Below are 22,277 nucleotides of genomic sequence, written 5' to 3'. Positions count from 1 at the left end.
TTTACATGTAGAGTCTTGCAACAACCATAGTTCCACAAACAGGATTTTCTAGGCCATCCAACTCCCTTTTGCAGGTAACTCGGATACCCTCATTCATAAAATGACCAAACTATCCTAAATCCAGTTGGGTGGCTTCCCTCTGCCCCATCTCCCCACATAACACTTTATGGCAGAAGGCAGTTTCAAACCTTTCCTCTTATGGTTGGAATCCCTTTTATTTCCAAACCGGATTTCTCTGCAGACAGTTTCTATCCTGTTTGTTCCTTCTCTGAATTATCTCAAACACAAAGATGCCAACAGGTTTTAAAGGAAACGCAACTGCTTCAGAAACCGGGGAAGGCAAACGAAGCTGGAAATAATGGGAATCCAGCTCTCCTTGCTCAGACTTAGCAGTGAGACTTGCAGCAGGACAGCTGGAGCTTTCCAAGAGCAGAAGGAGAGGGGAAAGCGAACCTCTCCAAAGGTTGGAGATGGGAGAGTCATGAGGAGGATGCAGCATCCATCGGGACCATGCCCGCCAGGGATGCACAGAGGAAGCCCTGCCTGGTTCAGGTAAGAGGCAGACCCTGTCTATCTCCCACTGCTGGCGCTTGCACAGGGGCTTCTTTTGGTCCAGCTTGGCAGCCAAACTGTGTGCTCCTGTCTCTCAGAACCCAGTGCTCTGCCCATGCTCATCACCGCAGCCCAGGCAGTTGTGAACCGGGACCTTGAGGGCCACGGTCATCAATCTCCAAGCAAATGCAGCCCAGACGTAGGGAAATGCTCTTTATCCTGAGGATAATAAAGGCTTGGAACGGCCTGCTGGGCAGGGTCACTGGTGCAAAGGCACAGGGAGCATTCGCAGAGCCATTGGCTTCTAGCTGCTGTCCTACGGGAAATGATGTGCAAAAGGGATGAGCTCAAAGCACCCTGTGCCTGTTACCTATGTATCTTATGAGTAATTTGTCTCCGAAGCAGAGGCGTTTCACTTTTTCTGCTGTGAGGCGGATTCTTTTCCTCCAGCTTATTTCTTCTCAGCAGGAGGGGGAGATGAATTCCTGTCAAGGAGTAGTTCATTGCTCCTAATGCTAGAGTCCAATTAATTGATGGTTTACAAGCTTTGCTTTGCTCGCTCTTGAAAACAAACAGGAAAACAAAACTGCAGTGTAGCAGGGAAGGCTGGAGCATTACAGCCTACAGGGACACCACGGCTTAGGAAGCTGGCCGCCTGCTGCTGCATTTCTCAGCCTTGCACTAGACGACAGGTCCTGTTCATCCCACTCCTACCAGTTTCTCGGTGCTGGGTGATGTCTTTTACCCATCATTGTGTTACTGTGCAGGGCACAAGGAGGAGATTAACGCTGAACATGAAGATTTTAGGAGCTCTGGGCAAAAGTGTCCTTTCCAAGCAGTGAAGAAGGAGAGGACACACAAATGGAGCACCAGGGCTGTGGCTAAGAGCAGGGAGTGCTAAGCAGTTCAGGATTTGGGATGTGTGGCGAGAAGGCACAGCGAGTGCTCAGCCGCAGGAGAACGGGTCACTTTGGAAGCAACAGTTCAATACCCCACTGCTCCCTCCCCTCCTCAGTCCCCTCCCCTTCCTGCATCCCTCTGCTCCCCCCATCCTGGTTTCTGCCCCGTTTCCTGCCATCCTCACCCTGCCCTCCTTCCGTCTCCGTTCTCCATCCCCTCCGCGCTACCCCGCACGCCCGCGAGGGGGCGCCCTCGCCCGTCACCCCCTTCCCGCGGCGCCGTGCCCCGGCAGCCGCCCCTGCAGTTCCCCCGCTCGCCGCTGGGGGCCCGACGCCGCCGCCGCCACCGCGGTCGGAGCGGGGCCGGAGCAGCCGCGGGCAGAGCCGCGCCGCCCAGCCCAGGTAGGAGCCGCCGCGGGGAGGGAGGACCGGGCAGGGGGGGATGAAGGGCGGCGGGGACCCAGAGCATCGCTCCCCGCCGTGGAGGTGCCGGCCGCGGTCCCTCTGTGCTCCCCCCTTCGCCGCGGGATGCCCGGGCCCGGGATGCGCCGCTCGCCCGGCGCTGCGGAGCCGGGAGGCGCTGGGAGCCCCGGGCAAGGCTCGGAGCGAGGGGCGAAGCGGAGCCGGGCGCGCCCATGCTTGCCGGCGGCAGCAGCTCCGTTCGCCCCGGTTACGGCAGCACTTGGTGAAGGACTTTGTTACCAGCCCTTGGTGGTGGTGGTGGAGGGGTGGGGGGGGGATGTCGGTGGCCGCAGTGTGTTTAGCGTAGCAAGAGTTGCAAAATGTCGTGTTCCGGCTTTTGGGAGAGCTGAAGTTGACGGAGTGCGGGGAAAGGGGGGCTCTGCGTGGCTGCAACTCCTCTGGATTACCTAGGAACGGTCCCCGGGATGTCCCCAGTGTGCGGTGGACATCGGGAGCCGGGCTGGCTGGAATGGATGCTCCCCGGGTACTTGCGTGTTGCTGTGTTCTCAGCCTGCGTGCGACAGGCATAGGCAGGGGGGGGAATGGTGTTGAAGTGAGGTTTTTCTCAGGCTTCGGATTGGAAAGAAAAGGTTCATTGTTCTGGAATGCGTTTCGCTGGAGTTGTGCTCGTGAATAATTGGTCTTAGGATACATGAGGCACTTGTATGCGCAGCCGTGCAGGTTTGATGCTGGCGGAGACTCCTTTAATGAGCAAGCAGTGTTGATTCTGGGCAGTGAGGAGGGGGGAAACTCCATGCAGCAGCCTCTTCCTAGGCCCAACTTTATTCTGTGTTGTTGATGCATAAACTCCGGCATAGCCTGGAGCTCTGCATACAGAGGAGATGCTTTGAGTGTTACTCAGCTCTCATCCCCCATCAGGCTTTTTCCTTTCCCAGGTGTGAGACCCCGAGGTTGTGACCCTCGGAAGTTAACTGAGCCCGCATGGGGGCTGCTTCATCTCCCACACGTGTGGCCTTTGCAGCGAGGTGCTGCTCCCTGCTTCCCCGGGGGCCTTCCGCTAGCGGGAGATGCCGACGGATGCCTCACTCTGCCACCGCATCCTGGGCAGCGTTCCTGCCGGAGCTGTCCCACGCCGCGGCAGCGGGAGGCTCCTCCGCTTGCCCCCAGCAGGACCCAGTCCCTTTGTGTCTCTGAAGCCTTTCCTCCGAGGAGCCACATCCCGGCTGGATGTGACCGCCGCGGTTAGCCGGGAGCACAGCGTTCCCTGCTTCCCTGGACAGGCAGCCGAGGCTCTACAGCATCGGAGAGCGAGCGAGCAAGCAAGCATCCCCATGGAGTCGCTGGTGCTCCCGTAGAGCTGCCGGCAGCAGCTCCTGCCACAAGCTCCTGGGCGCTAGGACGTGTGTGCTCACAGGTAGGAGATGATGCTCTAACAGTGCTCGGTGCTTTTCTGCCATGGCTTGCTTTAGTCTGCGTGTTGCATAGGGGTAGAAGTGTGCTCTGTGGAAGCAGTCTGCTTCCCACCGTGCCAAGGCATTTTAAAAGTGCCTTGGTGCAAGTCTGCTTTAGTGTTTATGCATATTAGCATGTGTATTTGAAGGGAACCATCTGGGTAGAGAAATATATGGTAAGCGGCTGAACCTTTCCCCGTTGGTTTCCATTTCGGGGACGGGTCTCATTAGCAGAGACAGAAGCTGGGAAGTTGTTGCGTGGCTCTGTCTGGTTTGCAGGTGCTGCTTTCCCCACACCTGGCATGAATTAACACCCTAAAGTGAGACACCTGTACCTGGGCTGTGGGCAAGGGGGAGCTGACAGCCTGTGCTGAGCAGGAAGAGGGCTTCAGAGTGTCGGTACAGCTGATGTGAATGCTCTTTAAATGGCAGTTTGTTTTAACCCCTTACGAGCTGGCTCCTGTGGAGATGATGTGTGTGCTCTTGGTGATGGGAACAGCGTGAACCCCAAATGAAGGGCTGTGGGCACACCAGTGGGTTTCCCAGAGTGGGAAGAGGCTGATGGAGGCATCAGCACCTCCCTGAGAAGAGTCACCTGTGAAAGGTTGGCTCTGAAAGGGGGGTTTAGGGCAGGTGCCCATGAGTGAGAGACCCACAGAGACGATGCTGATGCTGTATGGAAGTTTCTTGCTGGAGATTTCTTTTGCAAGCTGTGTGAGGAGAAGGAAGCCAAGCAGTCATGTGGGCTGGCAGAGACCTAACCGCTCGCATGCCAAGGAGCATGCAGCAGTCTGTGGGTGAATGGCAAATGATTCGAGGGAGGTGGTCTTCAGAGAGCTCATCGAAGGCACAGCAAGGAGGTGCTGCCTCCAAACTATCTGTTCTGGAAGCTACATTTTGTCAGGAGCGAGAGCCTGTCCATGGGGAGGTACATGCTTAGACTCAGACATGGATGGGCCCCATGGACAGAGATACAGAGCATCACCTAAGAAACTTTGTTTTCTTTGACAATTGCTTAAGCTTTATTCTGTATTCAGCCCGCACTAAGCATCTGCAGATGTCTTGCCCTTTTTAAAGGCTTGCTGATGAGCCTGGGTTGTGGATATTGATTCTTGCTGGCTTTGAGGGGGAAGATCTTCATGGCCAGGACTTGCTAGGGTCAGATTTGATTTATTTTTCATGCTTTAGGTGGCAAAAGGTGAGACAAAAGTTTTGCAAGCCTTCTCAGAACTGATTTTCTGCCCTTCTAAGACAGCATACATAAGGCTGAAGTATCTTTAATACAGGGAACATCTTGCTGTGTGTGAGTAAGAAGGAATACCCCGACAACTCCCCATAATAACCTTTTGCCTGATCTACGGGACGTGGCTTGGAAGGATAATCAGTGCTGTTAATGTAACAGTGCTTTTTGTGGTGCTTGTTCTGTGCCTGTGGAAGGCTTGGTGTGCTACTGGGGATGGATGGGGCAGTTAGTTTTAATGAAGGTGCAGCAAAACGCAGTGAGGACCAGCTCGAGCAGGATCATTTCCATGTTGGTGAGCAGCGAGTGGCAGATGGGCAGAGCAGAGATCACAAACTTCAACCAGTTCAAAAGCTATCAGGGCAGTAAACCCAGCAATGTTTCCTGTACCTTAAAATGCTCACCTAGTGTCTATAGGAGCTGATGTAAATGAACTGAGCGTGGACCTCCTTGGGTACTTCTCAGCCACCTTTCTGCAGGTGCCTTGCAAGAGAGGGGAGAAAGGATGCTCAGCTGTAATTTATCACCCCTCTCCTGCCACCAGCTTCTGTATGACTAAGCCAAATAAGGTGAGCTAGACACAGGACCTCAGTGTCTGCTCATGGCTCTGCCTCTGTGGGAGACCTTGCAGGAGCTGGGAAAAGCCTCGCCATGCTCCTGAATTCGGTGCAGCAGCAACAGTGTTGTGTAGGTGATGTCCGGTACAGCCAGGCAACTGCAGGATGCTGAAACACCTCCAAGGGTGGCAGGAGTGAATCGAGGATCCCTGAACCCCAGCATGTAGGAAGCTGTGGCAGAGAGAAACAGTGGCTGGAGGAAAAGTGATTTCCTTGTACGGGGATGTTGAGGAAATCCTTCCCACCGTTTGCAGTAAATTAGCAGTGATTGAACTGTTTAAAGAGCAAATAATGACCAAAGGGAAAAAAAACCAACCTGGTTGTTGTAAATGAGTGGGACTGGGGATGGTTCATCTGAGAGCCCTGAAGTAAATAAAGTGTGAAACAGAACCAGCTGTTAACATGGAAGGGATGGTTCCTCCTCTTCCTCCTTGCTGGGAAGTCACCCCAGAGGAACTGAAGTGGTCAAAAGGAGGTGGCAGATACAGCAGGGGTTTTACCATGCAATGCCTTTACAGAAACCAAATGTGAGGGTAGATGAGTTTTGCTTCTGTTCTGTGCTAGGTGGGGGGGTGCTAGTTATCACAAATAATGGGCCTGGAATGGATGGGGGGTTAAATCACCATAGCATACATGGAGAAGATGAGTAGGGAAGCCTGCCTTCCTACTGCTACTTGCAGCTTGGCAGGCTAATGAAATAGGCACTGGAAATGTACCTCATTTATTTGGATTTGGAGACTATTTTGGGAAATAAATAGCTGTAGGGTAAGGGGCAGAGTTCAGTGCCAGCTTTCCTAGTTAAGCTGTGGAAAATAGAAGTGTAATGGAGGGGTGCTGATCAGAGCATAGATAGGTGGTTATGTGAAGGTTCCTCACACCGAGGCTAGGCTTATTTATTCTCTTTAATGATTTGGAGGTGGAAGCAGATCAGAGCTGAGTTAGAGAGAGCGAGAACAGAAAGGGTTTGCTTTAGCTGCTAAGCATTTGGAAGGATTAAGAGACAAGGCTGATGGCTTTGAGCATGCCGGTGGTTCGGCCGCTGTGGTCAGGGTATAACTTGGAGCTGAGCACGACAAGCCAATGAAAAGGTAAAACACAAGCGCATCTTTTCCTAATGATGTAGCCAAAGTGCTTCTGTGGGATTCCATAGGAGAGCATGCAGGGGTGTGATCTGTGTGCAGCTGATGAGGACTTGTGGCTGTGGGGGCAAAGGGGAGGCATGAGAGGTGCAAACGCTGCTCTGCTGGGTGGGCATGGTGTGGTCCAGGGGGTCTGTGGAAGGGGTGTTTGCAGTGATGGAGCAGGGACAGTCAGCTCTTCCCGAAGCCTCTTGTGTCAGGTCAGGGATTCGGTGCTGCTGGAGCAGGAGCTGTGGGCATCCAGCTGGGCTTTACAATGAATTATGGGGAACTTTGCTGAGTCCTGGTGGGACCTGCCCTTGGGTTTTCTAAGGGGATAGATACCATACCTTACTGAAGGAGGAAGGGAGCCAAGATGTAAACTGTCCATCTACACAAGTGGATGCACACATCCTCCCCACATCCTCCGTGCCTTGGAGACTTGGGAAGTGTTTAGTGTTGGGAGTGTTACTGTTTGCTGCTGTCTCACGGTGGTGGGAGAGAGATCAGAGAGCCCAGAGGGTCCCTGTTGCTGCTTGATTGCAAAGCCCCGAGCCAGGTCTTGATCAGGTGGTGGGGGAACTATTCCGACCATCCTTTACATGGAATCAGCTGCATAATACATGCCCAGGCAGTGTCTTAACTGAGCACCCGGTGAGCCATCCAGCACGAGGGGGATTTTCATCTTCAAAGCTTGTGGAATTTATTTGCATCCTTCATGAGCGAGAGAGCCTGGCACACATTTCTTTTCCCTTATTCTCTCTGTTCCTCCCCCCCCCCCTCCTTCCCCACTCGCTTTTCAGTTTGTTTATTTGGTTAGCTCAGCATCAGCACAGTGATGTGGAAATAAAGCAAAGGAGCTTCGTCTTGGCCTTATTGCGTATGCATAAATGAGGGAGATAGATCATCGTGGCAACCCCGAGCTAGGCTACAGTTAATGGAAATTCTTCTGTGACCTTATAAACCCTGCTTTGCAAGGGTTTGTAATGAGTCTGCAGGAATCCATTCTGGGCACAAACAAGTCATCTGAGGTCTTAGACCCTGTGAGCACACGGTAATAATAATACTAATTTCCCACCCACTCGGGCATGTGCTCAGCTCCTGGAAGGTTTTGCTGTATTTAAGAAGCAGGTTTTTCCTTTCTGGGATCATCATATATATTGTGTGTGTGTGTGTCGGGGGGGGATGATGGCTGGTGGGGAACAGCTCTTTCTGTGCATCCTAATGCCGGTTCACCTGCATCCCTTGGGAGCATCACGGTGGGTCCTTCCCATGGCTGTGGATGTGCTGTGTGATCGCACCTCAGCTGCTTCAGCACAAAGTCAGCTCTTTCTACATGGTAGTGGCTCCTCACCCTTATTCCCCTTCCTACACAGACATCTGAATCAGGTAGCAAAGATAGTCTGGACCGGGTCAGGAGGGGATGGGTTGTTAAAAACACTGCTGTGTTTTCTATTGCCTTCATGTTTTCTTGTAACTTTTTTGTGGAAACCAAGAGTTTTTGGGTTCAGTGACAGAAGTTGATGTTTTTCTGAATGAAGTGAGGTTTTTTAATGCCTCTCTGGCCCTGCTTTGAGTGGTTGCAAGGCTCGTTGTCACTGATGTTTGAGTCTGTAGTGGGATTCATGGTTGGGCATCAGCCCCGTGCTTTCTCTTTATAGAATATGATGAAGCAGCAAATTCTTGTGTGTGATAGAGTCGCTTTTAAAGTGGCTCATCTCAGGTGAAGAGGCAAGAAACGAAGCCATGGGCAGAGCCTGCCTGCAAACACACCAGTGCATTGAAACTACTGATCTGCAAACCGTTAGATGTGCCAAACCTGCTTTTTTTCACCCCAAAATAGCTTGATCAAAAGGTATTTCACTCTACCCACACTCACTGTTTGCCGTTGTTTTCTTGTTTGGTCTCCGCTTGTTTTCCGGTTTTGCTCCACCTTGTGTGTGATCCGGTAACATCTGGTGTTAAAAGATAGTCTGTGTGCATGGGCAGCTTTGAAAGCAGGCTATCACATCTCTGTTTAAGCTGAAAGATGTTTGGGGCAGAGACTGTGCTAACGTTCACAGAGCATCTGGTCCTCTCCAGGTCCAATTCATCACTGTCGTGCGGTCTGCGTTATTGTTCACACCGAGGGAAAGTGGGTGTGAAGCTGGAATAATAATGTTTCACACTTGCTTTGCATTGGTTTTGATATCCAGCAGCAGTGTTAGCCTATCAGAGAAGGGGCACGGAAATGGAGTAGTTGGAAGCTGAAAACAGGCTACAAAGAACACGTTAATTCCCCTTACTGGGAACATGACCGCTGTGATTGATCCTCTATCAATGGAATCCTGTATCAATGGCAAACTGAAGCAGAAAGAGGGGATTTTCAAGTTCTAACTTTAAGGGTTCAGATTATCACACAGGAAGTAGGAGGTGAAGGCAGCAGCAGAGCTCTGTGCCCATGATAATGGCAGCTATCATATAATGGTTGCCCCAACATCAATCTTAACGCTGTACCGATCTTCCAAATGCAATTCCTAGTTGGGCAGTGGTGGTAACTGAACCTAAGAGAGCCCCGACCACCATCTCTGTAGTACAAAATGCCTTGCTCACTTGAAAAGGGGTTGATGGGAATACTAGCTGTTAAATGATGTAGCTTCTTTAATGAAACCTAATGGAAAGGATGTAATGCTGCATGGCCTATCTGAAGTTTTGTGTTTGGGAAACGGGGCCTTTAGGTATCATTACTGTGGCCTTCTCAAGGGTCTTTAAAGGAGACGTATCTTCCAGTGATTTAGACTGACATGCCTTTTGTTCTGTTCCTGCTGAGTGTTAAATAAGATTTAAGTCTCCTCAGTCACTCTTTAGCTATTGAAGAGCATCCCAGCCAACACAAATGCAAACAGAACTGTCTGGATGTTTGTTTATGCAACAGATCATTAGAAAGTCTGCAGGAAAAATAAATGTTCTGGTCTCTTAGATAATTAATCTGCATTTTAAGGATTGTCTGAAGACGTATTTGCAAGCTAGTCCATTGAGCTGCTGCTCATCGAGTCCATAATCCCCAGATTTAATAGTCCCTAAGAATGTATTTCCATAATACACAGTGAACAGTTGAGAAATCTGCACCTTTTTTGTCTTAAGATGTCAGTGCTTGCACATTTGCTGTGATGAATTTCTTTCTTGGTACAAAATCCAGTTGGTGTTAGCATCCAACTGGTAGGGCTGGGGATAGGGAGAGAGAAAGCTTCTTAATGCAGACCCCTGGGTCCTGATCCCTTCAAATGCTGGATGAGCTTGCAGTTTCCATCCTGCATCGGATATGGCATGAATCTGCAATGTGCTGGCAAGCATTGCCCAAAGCACACCTCGTGACTGGCTTGGGCTCCTTGTCCTGTGTGGGTCAGAGGCACGGTGATGGCTCTAGAAGGAGGATCTGAGCTATGTGTTGAGCTGCATCTGAACCAGCACTGTGTGGCAGGGGTAGTTCTGCTGGAAGGGGTATGGAATGCTGTAGCCCTAGTGTGGTAGGTTGTTTCTGGTACTGCCTGGCTGTGGTTGATGGAGCTGGTTTGGCTCCCAGGAGCTGGCTTTACTGCAATGGCACAAAGCACGGTTTGGGACCTGCAGCTGTGTCGGGGCAATGAATGCACTGTTCTGCCTGGGATCCTGACAGCAGGAAGTTCACATATGGGATGGTGAACCAGGCTCTGGTTGTCTGCAGCATAACCTGTATTATCTGAGCCAAGGTAACCCGTGTTCCTTACTGTGACAGACGTAAGGGTTTGAGAAAGAGCATGAAGTGCAGTCAGGTTGTTTTGTAGTGGGAAAAGGGTAAATGCACAGACAGCTCTTGGAGCATCACTGGCATGTGATAATTTACTAATCCACATTAAGGAGAGTAAGGGGTAAACCCACACTTAGAGAGAGGAACCCCTGGGAGCTGCGATGCCAAGCTGAGAAGCTGAAGCTTAATTTCATTATCAATAGCTAGCCGGTCTTGTGTTGTGGCTTCTCAGGAGTGCTAATGCTATCTTTGGCTGTCTAAGCAAAGAAATGATGAACACAAGTAAAGAGATCACTGTGTGCAGTTGTGGTATCTGTACCTTTAAAATGATGTTGGCAAACTGGCGGGAGATAAGAGCCACAGGGATGGTGTGAGGTCTCAAGCATGCTGGAGACAGAACTGAAGCTCAATCTGTTCTTTTTAACGAAGATAAGGTTAAGGGGTGGTTTGATTACTGTCTGTAAGTACTTACCCAGATGAAGGGACCTCTGCTAGCCGTAAGTACAGAGGCAGGACGTGGGTCTGTGTCTGGATGCTCCAGCTAGATAAGTTCAGATGAGAGAAAAGCATGTTTTGTTTTTGTACAGCTTTATATTTAAGGAGAGGAGCAAATTACCCAGGACTTGGTACTTTTGCTGTTTCTAAATTGGAATGATACATCTTGCAGAGTTCTTTTAGGTCAGCTTGCAGGCTGTGGAGTTGCAGAGAAACAAAGGATGCTGCAACTACAAATCCCTTATATGGGACATGTTCAGCAAACTCAGGGAGAGAGATTAAGAGGCATCATTACCATTCAGGTGGTGGCTGGTGTGTTCATTAGGGCACAGGGTATGCTTAGGAGGGTTACTTTCACCTAATACCCAGCTCCTTGCCAAACTTAAAGCTGCAGAGCAAGGTAGAAGTGGAAAGGAGTAATGGCAAGAAAGCGCAGTGGCACTTGCACCTTAAACATGTTGCTCCAAGCCCTGTCCAACCTGGCCTAGGACATTTCCAGCAGCCTCTCATCCTGCAGCCTTGTCTTGTCTCCTTCTGTCCCTTTGACTTGGCTCTTTGCAGAATCAAAGGGGTATTTCCCATGGTGGCATCTGAATTTCTTTCTTTCAACGTCTGATGTCAGTGCGTTGAAGAAAAGTAAATTAGGGTGGTATCAGTACAAAGGAGAGATTGCCATTAGCAAAAGCACATTTTGCTTAAGTTAGTAATATTGTAACTGTTAATTGAGTGTTCATTGATTGCCTGTCACTACATTGATGTAATCTGTTACTCTCCATTCAGATGGATGGCCTAGCAGTGATGAAGTAGTATAGCAGCTCTTGCACTACTTAACTGTCTTGACTGTTTGTTGTTATTCCCCCAATGATTCCATTTTAACAGTGGTATAATTAGCATCCCCTCCTCCTTTTTGGAGTGATCTCAGCCTGCAGTGCCATTCTTGTTCTCTCTCAAGTCCCTTTAATGCATCTATTCTTCAGGGGTTTTAAGAGGCCTGAGATAAAGAATTTAAGCAGGGGATGCGTTTGAACTCTGCCCAAGAGCTGTTGTCTGCATGGATTTAGGGTCTGAGTTTCCCCAGAAATTGCTTCATTTGTTAGAGGTTCTTTGTTGCTGAAGGTTCAATTATGGAAGTGAATAGTGTTTTATGGGAATGAAGGGGGAAGCGAAACCCACATTGCCTATGGCATCTTTCACATTAATGGCTCCTTAGTCAGGTAATCACGGACAAGCTGTTCAGGGTAACTGGTACATAGCAGTGAGGTTATGTGTGTGCTCATGTAGTGCTTTTCACTGGGGACTTGTCAAAGCCTTCAGAGAAGCCCTTTTCCGGCAGATTTTGCAGGAAAAAATGTTTGTGTTTGGTGGGCTTGAGCACCATTGACAGATTGATTAACCCTAAGTGAGAGACTGTGATTTAACATTTATATAGGGGGGAGGGAAATTAATATTCTCTCTGCCATGCTGAGTATGTTTAAACTTCTGCCTTCAGCTTGTCTGACTTGGAATATCTCCTAACTTGTACAAATGAGAGAACAATTTATTTTAGATCATGAGTTATGAGACTATTGCTCATGCACCCAGAACATGACATTCTCAATCACATCTTCATTGCACTGGTAAGAAAAAAATGATTTTTGTATCTTGACATGCTTATCCTGTGGAGACCGAGTCGATTATCATATTGTGTAAGAATTCACTCTATAGCCCTTAGGTCTCTGGGAATATCATCATGTCAGGAAGAAAATCCTGCAGGTTTTATTCCAGTTGTTACGAAGTTGGAATGAATAGCACAAGTTGATGTCTGCAGGTGGCATTCAGGAATAGGAAAATGACTTAATAAAGACGTCATGTTAAAATACATGTTTGAGCCCATTAGGTTCTAGGAAAGAGCTGTCATAGAGAAGCAAACATCCTCAAATAGCCTGCTTTGCAGAGTATAGTCATACAGACAAAAACTTAGAGGGACAGAGGGCTTATCTGGTCAGCCTCTCTGCTGACTAATTATTGCACTGTGGATGTCACCCTGTGATAGCAGTGATGCCACCCTGGATGGATATGGTAGGGTATGTGCATGGTGAGCTTGGCAAGACAGGGAAGAAACCTGTGGCAGGGAGGTTAAAGCTACAAAGAGAAAAGCATTCCTTTTGCCTATTTAGTTTTTTAGCAGTGATGAAGCTTTAAGCTTCAAGGCCACCAGAACCAGGAACTTGCTTAAGTTAAGGTTAAGATGAAGGTGGAGGTTCTTTTGCAAACTCTTGAGGGCTTTTAGCGATGTGTCAGGAATCATGAGTTGAATGATGGAATCAGCTTTGTCTTGAAGCTCTTTATAGCCCTTAACTGAGGTAATTGATAGGATTTGTGCAGTGTTTTGTGGGGTTCATCCTGCTGTGAATTGCAGCTGTTTGAGTTGTTGTCCTCCCTGTAGACTTGCTGGTTTGGTAGGGGGCATCATACTGGGAGGCCTTTCCTTGGTTCTCTCTGTGTACAAAGCATGGACAAGACTGTGCTGCAGTGTGGCAGATAACAGTGGGTTTGTGCTACAGGAGGTGCAAATGCTGTTCTGACCATACCACTCAAAGCAGTTTTCTCTTTGACTCTATATGTTGAGCAAGTTTCCAGTCACAGCAACAAAAATGAGAGTCCCATTTGCAGGCAGTGGTGTTAATACAATGCAGCTGACACGCTCCATTTGCTTGCATAAATGCAGCTTTTAAAGCTGCCACATATGCTAGATAGAGCCTCTACCCCTCACCTGCTTCTTCTTGGAATGGCAGTGTTTGGAAGGGATTCCCAAGACGATGGAGATGATGGTTGTATCTATGCATCTGTGCATATGTCAGGGCTAGAAACCCACAATTTCCAAGCTGGTGTGTATAGCAACACTTGAGATGAAATGCTCCAAATGCCGTTATACAGATGGAATTTGGGAACTATATACCTTGGCTCAAGCGCTCCTGTTTCGGTGGCTTTGTTTATGTGCAGGCTTTTGATTTTCCCATTATTGAGGTTGTTATGTTTTTATAGTGGTGCATTACTCATTGGTTCCTTTTATTCCTTTCAAGTTTGCCAGCCATGACTAATGAGTTTTGCTGCAGTGCTTCTATGGACTGGAGATTCAAGCCTGGGTTAAGGGGGCTTTTTCCTTCTCCTTTCCCACCACCAGGGTTTGATAGTGAAGAGTTGGTGCTTTCAGTGGGAAGTTGGGACTCCTTCCCCCCACCAATACACACACAACCCAGGAAGGGGTGATTTAGGAGTGCTAATGTGCTGTCTTCAGTTTGGATGTGCGTGCTGTGGGCTGGTCTTTCGAGACAGACTAATGCATCCCCTGGTAAAGTACTGTCCCCGTGTTATATCCTAGGAGTCCCTGGCTTGAGGGAGAAGTGTGTTCTCTGTTAGGTCTCATGATGGATGGCAGGAAATGTGCTACCTTTTTCCTGGAGCAGGAGCAATAAGGTTTCTAGTTGGTTTTATTTCCATTACTGGGGTGTTGGTGCTTCAATGAAGAGCTCCAATCAGGTAAAGACATCAGCCTGGTGAAGGGATGAACTTTTGTTCAAGTGAAAAGCTGAACCTGTCAGCAATTGGCCTGGCTTAGAGTGCGAGGGTCATTATCTCCCTCCCTGAGATAAGAGGAGGGAAATTAACAGTGCTTTAAATAGGAATCATTCTCCCCTGCTCCTAAAACACAGCTGCTTTCTCTGGACAGCTTTGCCTTCCCTGTCACGGGGGTATTGTTTCTGCAGGAGACCCCTCTTGGTGTGATGGGAGCACTGGAGTAAAGGTGCTTCCCAGTGACCCAGAATCACAATGTATTGAGCTGGATGAGCGGCAAGCAGCAGCAGCTGGTGTTTTGCTGGGGGTTTTGTATTCAGATGGCAGAGTAGAACAGTTTGTGCTAGAGGTACCTTGAGCAGTTGGCTCTGGACTAAAATGTGGGCATTTTCTCCCAGTGGAAGACATTGAATCTACATTGGAGAGGGAGGAAGATGGACTGTTGTCTGCTCAGTGTTGATGGCCATGGGCTGGGGAAGATGAGCTAGCAGAAAATGTAGAGGTTTGGAATGTGTTTGGTGCCACATCACTCACCACTGTGCAGAGCCACAAACGCACGGACTGCCTTTAGATGAGGGGATTGTCCTTACCCCTTTTCTCCACAGTGGTGTTGCAGGAATATGGGGTGACCTGGCTGGGATAAACTGCAAAACCCTGGGGCAGAGCTGAGAGGTGAGCACCTACCTCCTGACCTGTCGGAATTAGCCCTGCTCATGCCATAGATCTGCAATGCTAACTCCCAGCTCCCCTCTGTAAACACATAGTCACCGCTCTGAAATTAAGCTCTTGTGCTTGTTTCTTCTGGCAGCCTTTGGCTAATTTTGTTTCATTCTTTTCCCCCTGCACTTCCTTCTCTCTGTCTAACGAGAGCTGCATAATAGACTTTTAAAGGCCACTTAATGATGCAAACATAAAAGCATGGAGGAGGCATGGTGAGACAAAGCAGGGGAGTGTGCAAAGGGACAGGGAAGATACCAGGCTCGCGTCTCATCTCTAAGAGCCTCCTGTAGTGCAGGTGAGTGTAGGAGGACCCTACAAGAGCAGGTGATAAACAGTGCCTTGGAGGGCTGTGATTACTCCTTTGCATGTAGCATGCTCCCCCCCCCCCGGGTGGCCCTGTGTGCATCCCTGCTGTATTCCAGCTATTTGAACTTGCTTGTAGTTCAGAGGGCTGTGGCTATCGCAGGCATCCCAGGGAACGGGATCTCTGCTGCTTCCGAAGGCCAAGGCATGCTGATAAATATGGAGTCAAATATCCAGGGCAAAGAGGCTTGGGGGTGCAGAGCTCAGGTGCTGGGCTTCAAATAGCTTATCTGAACAGGGAAGCTGTTCTGAACTGGGACACGAATCCATGAGCTTCTTGGGTAATAGCTGTCCTGTACATGCAGAGCCCCTAAGACCAAATAGCTCTGAGCCATCAGCAAGGGATGCTGATTGCCTGGGATCCCAATATGAAGCATTAAATGGTTGGGAAAACCTGAATCCGGTTTTAAACAAACATCTACAAAGCTAGTTTTTGTAACGGTAGACAAGCTGGGTTCAGTAACACTTGTGGTATGATTTGGGGTCACGGTGCTTTAGGAACAGCAAGTGCTGCAAACGGATGCAGTTTGAGTGGTCCTTCACTCCATCCTCAAAGAACAATGGGTATTCATAACTTCATAATGCTGAGAATTTGGGTCTGGGTGACCCTATGTCACCTTCCTTAACTGGATAAATTGGACTGTGGCAATAGGTAGCTTTGGACAGGCAGCCATTACTTAGTTCTTCTTAAAATTGGCAAATGCACTTCCTATCCCTAAAAGACCAAGGCAGTGGGAAACAGATTGAGATGCCTTTGTGTAATTAAATGAAGCTGTTGGCTTGTGTACTCGGTGCTCCCACTGAGATGACTGGCTTCTAATTCACTGCCCATTTATTGTTCCCTGTTCTCCAGATTCTCTGCCTGAACTTTGCCCTGTGGGTGGAACTAGTGTTAGCCTTGTTACAGCATCTAAACCCTCTAATTACTGGAGCAATGGCTTGCAGTGGAGGAGAATTATCAAGCCAGCTGCTGTCTATGTGTTGGCTTGGTTTTCCTCCTAGGTGTGGTGTGAATGTGTCTAATTTAAACAACAGGGAGCATGTAAGCGTGGCTTGATTAGTGTGTCTGAACGAGCGGTCCAGCACAATGAGGTGTGCTTATGTGTGTGCAGATGTTTTCATGTTGTGCAGCCACGTTCCAAGCAGCGAGCTTGGAATTGGTTTGTATTTGGGGTATTGTTATTTTGCAACTGGAATGAAGTAACATGGAATACCTTAAAAGGCACCGAGTAACACGGAGCCACCGGGAGCCCTTAGTGAATACAAAAAGGCCTAACGATGACAGGGAAAAGTTCTTTATGGGATCAGGGAACAAATGGGTACGTATGCAAAGGCACAGGATGGGATTGATCAGGGAAGTGGGGCTTGCAAATCATTGCATATGCAGTCCTTAGTATCTCAGGTGATTAGTTAGGGCCTGCTGTCCCATCCTTCTTGGGCTAAGTGCCTGCAAGAAGGAAAAAGAAGGTTGCATGGACTAAAGAAGCGACTCAAAGGATGTAACAGCAATATAAAGTAGCCTGGAAGAATGAAAGGGGGAAGTATTGTAATGGAGGCATCTGTCTGGGTTCTAGCTGCTTGCAGTCAAGCAGTTATTGGCGAGGTGTTTAGTGCTGTGTATGAAAGCAAGCCTTAGGCACATAAAATGGGGAGGCCAGCCTCCTGCCTGGTTGTCTTTTGCTGTCTGTCTGTGAAAGTGATAAGTTTTTGAGTCCCGTGTCCTTGCTTGGAGGCAGAGCCAGCTGAGACGTGGTATAAAGAAGCTGGGTTCTGTGCAGGACCACAGTCAGAACTGTCAGAGCGGGCTCTGGCCATGGGGCTGGAGTACAGCTCACATTGGCAGAGCTGAGTGCATGGAAAGAAGGGGACATGGAAGCGATAAACAAGGAAGATCTCCATGCATAAGCAGTAGTTGGGAGCAGAGAGGCTGCTCAGTAATTCTGTTTCAGCTACAGGTGTGAGACGGTGCCCATTTCACGTGCGTTGTGGTTACTCAGCTTCCCTTCTCTTTCACTTGCTTCCCAGCATGCTCCCATTTTTCCCCATCTATTACTTGGTTTAAAAACTAACTCGTGTTGCCTTGGTCCCGATTGGCGGTTGCTAGGTCCCAGCTATCTGGCACAGCGCTGCTCTCCTCTCCTTCTGGTTTCCCAAGACTACAAGCCAACGTTTTGAAGTTGGGAGCTTAAGGCTGAACTCCAGCATCCACAATTGAGGCACAGAAATAACCCTTTGAATGCTGCATCTCTGGAGGTTGTCTGAAACAGAGACTGATGCTTTGGGTACCCAGGTCTGTGTGCTGGTTGCCTCCTCTGTGGTCGGAGCATGAGGGGAACATGAGGTTGGTGCCTTTAGAGAGTGGCTGTTTCAGTTTTGGTTGCCAGTTTGAGACTGTAATAGGCAGAGCTCCTATTTGTGCTTCTGTCTTAGCTGTGCCATATGCATAGGCTTGGATGGCGATACAATGACAGCAGATTCCCAAGCCGGGCTTGCAGAGGGCAGTTCAAATCAAGACTGCCCATCAGTTCTGTTCTGTAGTGTTTGAATTATTAAAGCACGGAAACCTGTGGCCATCTCAGCCCAGAACACATGGCCACAGGAATCAAAGAGAAACAGTCTCAGAGAAAGGCAATGAACTCTTCTCAACTGCATCAATCGTGGCAAGAAAAACTGAGGCTGGACACGAGGAAACGCTGTTGAACAGTAAAAATAGTGAGGCGCTAAAATAGATTGCTAAGGGAGTTTGCAGAGTGTCTGTCACTGGGGGGTTTGCAGAACAGATCAGACAAATGACTTGGAAGGATTGAGCTCATTGGGTAGAGAGGGGGACTAACAGAGCTCTTCATTTACTCCCTGTTCCTTCATCAGTGTCAGGGCAGCCTGAATTGCCCCGTGCCTGGCTGAGGCTGTGCTTAGCTTTAACCTTGGCTTGGCACCATCTGGTTCTGGGGTCTGCAAACCCCTGGAGGCAGGGAATTTGGGGTTACTTTGCTCTTTCTTAACCATAACTCTCTGAGCACTGAGAAGTCCGTGCCAAGTATTGACAGTAATACATGGGCAGCAGCCCTGGGCTACTACAAAGTTCAGTTTAATTCATAGCTCTGCCAGAGACCTCCTGTGTAACCTTGAGCAAGTCATATTAACCTCTTGAACACGGGTCAGACTTGAAGCAACACATAGAGGCATCCACGCTAGGAGCTTGAGATGAGTTATGTCCTTTTACAGTCCATGAATAGCAGTGAGAAAGTAGGAAAGATCTTGACCTGTATCCCATGATTCCCTTGAGCAAAAGCAGGACCAAGCTTTATAGTAAGTAATCGGTTTTGCACTGTATCAACACCTCTGCACCCCTTCTTGTGCATGCTTGGGGGTGGTTCTGCTTCTTTCCCTTCAAGCAGTGTCTCATGTAGATTGGGATGGGTATTAGATGACAGCGTTATACCGCAAGACATGCAGGGCCCTGGAAGAGGGAAGAATACCTATGGAAAATGAAGTATTTCTGGCAAAAGCCTGATAAATCTCTTGCTGTTTAGGAAGCTGTGACATTGAAATTGCAGAACAGGCAGCGAGGGAGCTAAGGCAGGGTTGGCTGGGGCGCCTGCCTTCAGAGCCTGTGTGAGGGCATCAGCAGAGAGACAGAGCTCGTGCGGATTCAGACAAGTCTGAGCCCCGGTACGGCAAGGCTGTGGTTTCATTTGTGTGTGTAAGGATAATGGCAAGCTCTCAGTATACAATGCTGAGCCTGCTTGTGTCTATGGTTATTATCACTTATGAGTGTTTTCCCTTTGCCTGTGGTATGAGAGTGCTGAAAAGACTTAAGGGAGGGCATGTACTTGTGCCCTTATCCCTGTCTGTTTTAATGTATGAAATCTCTACCAAGATAAATTGTGGAGCGACTTGAATAGCTGATTGGAGATGGAAAACCAATTTACAAATATATAAGCATGGGGAGAGGGAAAGGAGGGAAATGCATGGGTCGCCCAGTGATCTGCTGAGTGCCAGAGTCTAGTTTAGAGCTTAAGAATCAGATGTGTGACAGGGTAACTTCTGACTTGGCCTCCCTTTAAAAGGAAAATCACAGGGTGTTTTATTTGATCTGGAGAGACTGCATTCTCTGTCTTAGCGGGCTGTGTTAGCACTCTCAATGTACAAAGCACAAATTATGTCCTCCCTGTCTAAGAAAACCACTCTGTTCAGCCTTTGCTGGTCTGCTGGATCCCTAAGGCCAGATTCTGCTACATAAAGCAGAAGACATCATTGTGTTTTATTTCAGACTGAAGTACATTCTCGGAGAGATAGCTGATGCATTAACCTGTCAAGCATCCTTATTGCCGTCATGTTCAGTTGTATGCCTAGGCCCTCAGACGGGGAAAAGCCTTTGGGAAACCTGGGTTATAAGCTCTGGGACTGCAGCAAGGGGTAAATAGATGATTCAATCAGGTCAGAGACTCTGGTCTGAGACATGAAGCTGGATCCTAAGGGTGGCTTAGAGCAGGATGGCAAAGTCGCAGCATAGTATTATCCCCATTTCACACGGGGATGGAGTGACCGGTCCAGAGTCACTTGGGGTCATCTGCAGCAGATGCTAGGAGCTGATTCTGCATCTCCTGGTGCCTCTTTCCTTTCTCTGCTCAGCACGAGCTCTGGGGGCTGAGCTTATCCCCATGGAGGGGCTGAGGACCCCTTACCCATGTCTCCAGCCCTCCGCAGAGTGGTGGCAAGCGGGATGCCAGGCAGCAGTCCCTTCCTTCCCATGAAGCATGGCCTGGCAGCTCCAGTGCCTCGGTTACTCTGGCAACAAACTGCAATCAGACAGCACCAAGTAGCTGAATTCAGCCCCTTGTTCCAGGGAAAATGCTCTCATTGAGGGCGAGCCGGAGCAAAACCCTCCTGCCTTTATTCTGCTGAATGACACCGACATCCATTCGTGCACTTACCAGTTAGTGTGTGTGTGGTGGGGAGCAGGGCAGGAGGTGCCCCACACAGGGGAGCAGTGGGCACAGCCCCATCCTAATCAGGGCCACCGAGTCACTCTCCCCATGCCGTGTCCCTGGCACTTGAGGAAGTCTTGCAAATCACTTCTCTCCCTGCCCATTTGTCAGCTTACAACGGTATCAAAGGCACTTGTGGCACTGGGGATGTGCTGCTTCGCTGGGATCCAGGGAGCTGCCCAGAATGATAATTGGGTCCTTTTTCATTGGTTTTAAGAAGCTAACAGGCTACTGCAGCAAGTGATTAACTGGACAGATGGATACAGCAGAATCTGTAAACAGTAAGACGGGTTTTGTTCTTTTAAGGCCTTTTCTCAGCAGAAGGGCTTCAAGTTGGGGTTAGCAATCAATCAATGAGATTTTAATCATCTTGATAGCTGCAAATGATGCAGGTGTTTGGTGATGGCTAGCCAGAAGATGGAGGGGAAAGTGAAAGGGCCAGGGGTGTGCATGTCACATTATCTCTGCAGAGCATCCCTTCTCTGTGCACCATAAAGGGGTAGTCTCACTGAACATGGGAAAGGACTGAAAACCTATGATTGTTGTAGTAGCAAATCCCACCCGTGTGGTTTTCAGGGTGTTACCAATAGTCTGGGGCTGTCAGTTCTCTTTCAAGTGGCCTGTAATGGGTGAGCAAAATGCTGGGTTTGGTAGAGTTTGGTTCAAGAGGAAAGGCCTGCTTTTCTCCCATGTTTGCTAACCAGTCCTTTCAAATGGCCGGGACTTTCCTGTGCAATGCATCAGGCTTTTCAGTTCTTGCCATTTGCTGGTTTAGTTATGTGTGAGGTGTTCTTTGTGTTGAAGAAACGCTGGTCACTTGCTATAGCAGTAGCCTTTTGGTTGATGGCCTGTCAACATGATACCAAAGGCAAATGAACAAAGTAGAGGGCATGGCTGTATGCAAGCAGCTCATGCAGGGCTTGCTTGGGCGCCTCTGGACCATGCTGCGTTGTGCAAGGAGTCTGACCTAAACAAGAGCAAAGTACCAGTGTTGATTTATAACAGGCTTTTCGTTCTGTGTTGCCATCCCTCTGTCCGACAAGACTCGGAGGATGTTGTCCTCCAGCATCAGCATCCCAGGAGACGTGTTAAAAGTTAGGCGAGAAGCCCATTTTCCCTGACAGCTCAGTGTATATCACCAGAACATCTATCCTCCAGATGAAATATTATAGACACAGGGAAGGAAACTTGCTGCTAACGTGTTCCTGTGCTTCCAGCCAGCAAACAGGTCTTCGGGCTTGTTGGCAATTCCAGCCCCCTGTTCCTGCACGTGGAGGCTTGTAGTTATGTCTGTGGTGCTGAGCGAGCATCCCGGTGCTGGGGACACCTTGCCCCCAAGGGGATGGTTTGGTTTTGGGGTCTGTTTGCTTATTTGATTGCTTTTAGCAGCATAAATGTGTTATGGTCATGTCACTAGGGCTGGAACAGTGTGGTTTATGGCATGGGGGTTATGGTTATGTTACAGTAAGCACAAAGTCAAAGCAAAGATTCTGATGCTGCACCCAAGGAGAACATCTCCCTCATCATCTACAGGCTCTTCCTTTAATTAGCAAGCAGGATTTGGGCCAAATTGTACCAACTGCCTAAGTGGGGGCATATGGGGAAGGAAATGGCTAAAAATTGGAGTTCCATTAGCATGGCAAGCTTTATTAGGAAGAGAGGGTAAGTAAAACATGAGTCAAGTGGTGTGCAGTGTCTCCTGAATTTGTAATGACCCTTGCCTAGCTGAAAACAGCCTCTCCCTGGCAAAGGCAGTGTAAAGCATTCGACAGATCAAACCCTGTCAGGGAAAGAAGGAACAACAGCAGGATAACCTTGTCTAAATCATGCTTGGCTAATCAAGTTAACTGTTTTATGGGATTGTGATTAGGGCTTTCAATACATTGATGCCAGAAGCATCTTTCCTATGGTTTGTGCTTCTGGTTTCCTTTTTCTTGTAGCGGTACCTTGTTTTCCTTCCCCTGGGAATGATTTCCTTTTTCTTTTTTAGATGTTGCATTGAAATAGGTGGTTTTCAGGAGGTTTTTAATAGGAAAAAGAAGTCCTGTCTTTCTCCCTTGAAGTGGAGGACATGTGTTGGGCTGTTG

The 22,277-nt window shown here is 48.8% G+C and overlaps 2 protein-coding genes across 5 annotated transcripts in view; both read left to right on the top strand.

Moving 5' to 3' along the window:
• The window catches only part of TBCEL (tubulin folding cofactor E like), a 320,977-nt gene that overhangs the window by 111,130 nt on the left and 187,570 nt on the right, over positions 1–22,277 (top strand). The gene's annotated exons all lie outside the window — the stretch shown is intronic.
• The window catches only part of GRIK4 (glutamate ionotropic receptor kainate type subunit 4), a 177,884-nt gene continuing 157,393 nt past the window's right edge, over positions 1,787–22,277 (top strand). The window contains exon 1 of one of the 4 annotated variants that reach the window (XM_061368511.1): positions 1,787–1,853. The gene's annotated coding sequence lies outside the window, so the exon portion shown is untranslated. Of the gene's footprint in view, positions 1,854–3,137; positions 3,289–18,798; positions 18,844–22,277 lie in introns of those variants that run through there. The other 3 variants (XR_009727721.1, XM_061368510.1, XM_061368512.1) reach the window with 3 other exon arrangements.

This window comes from Neopsephotus bourkii, unplaced genomic scaffold (assembly GCF_033783945.1).
Source record: "Neopsephotus bourkii isolate Nb327-2 ecotype Australia unplaced genomic scaffold, CSIRO-AGI_Nbou_v1 NB_1433, whole genome shotgun sequence".
NCBI classification, from domain to species: domain Eukaryota; kingdom Metazoa; phylum Chordata; class Aves; order Psittaciformes; family Psittacidae; genus Neopsephotus; species Neopsephotus bourkii.
Note: the sequence above shows the minus strand (reverse complement) of the source record. Positions and strands in the feature narration are given on the sequence as shown.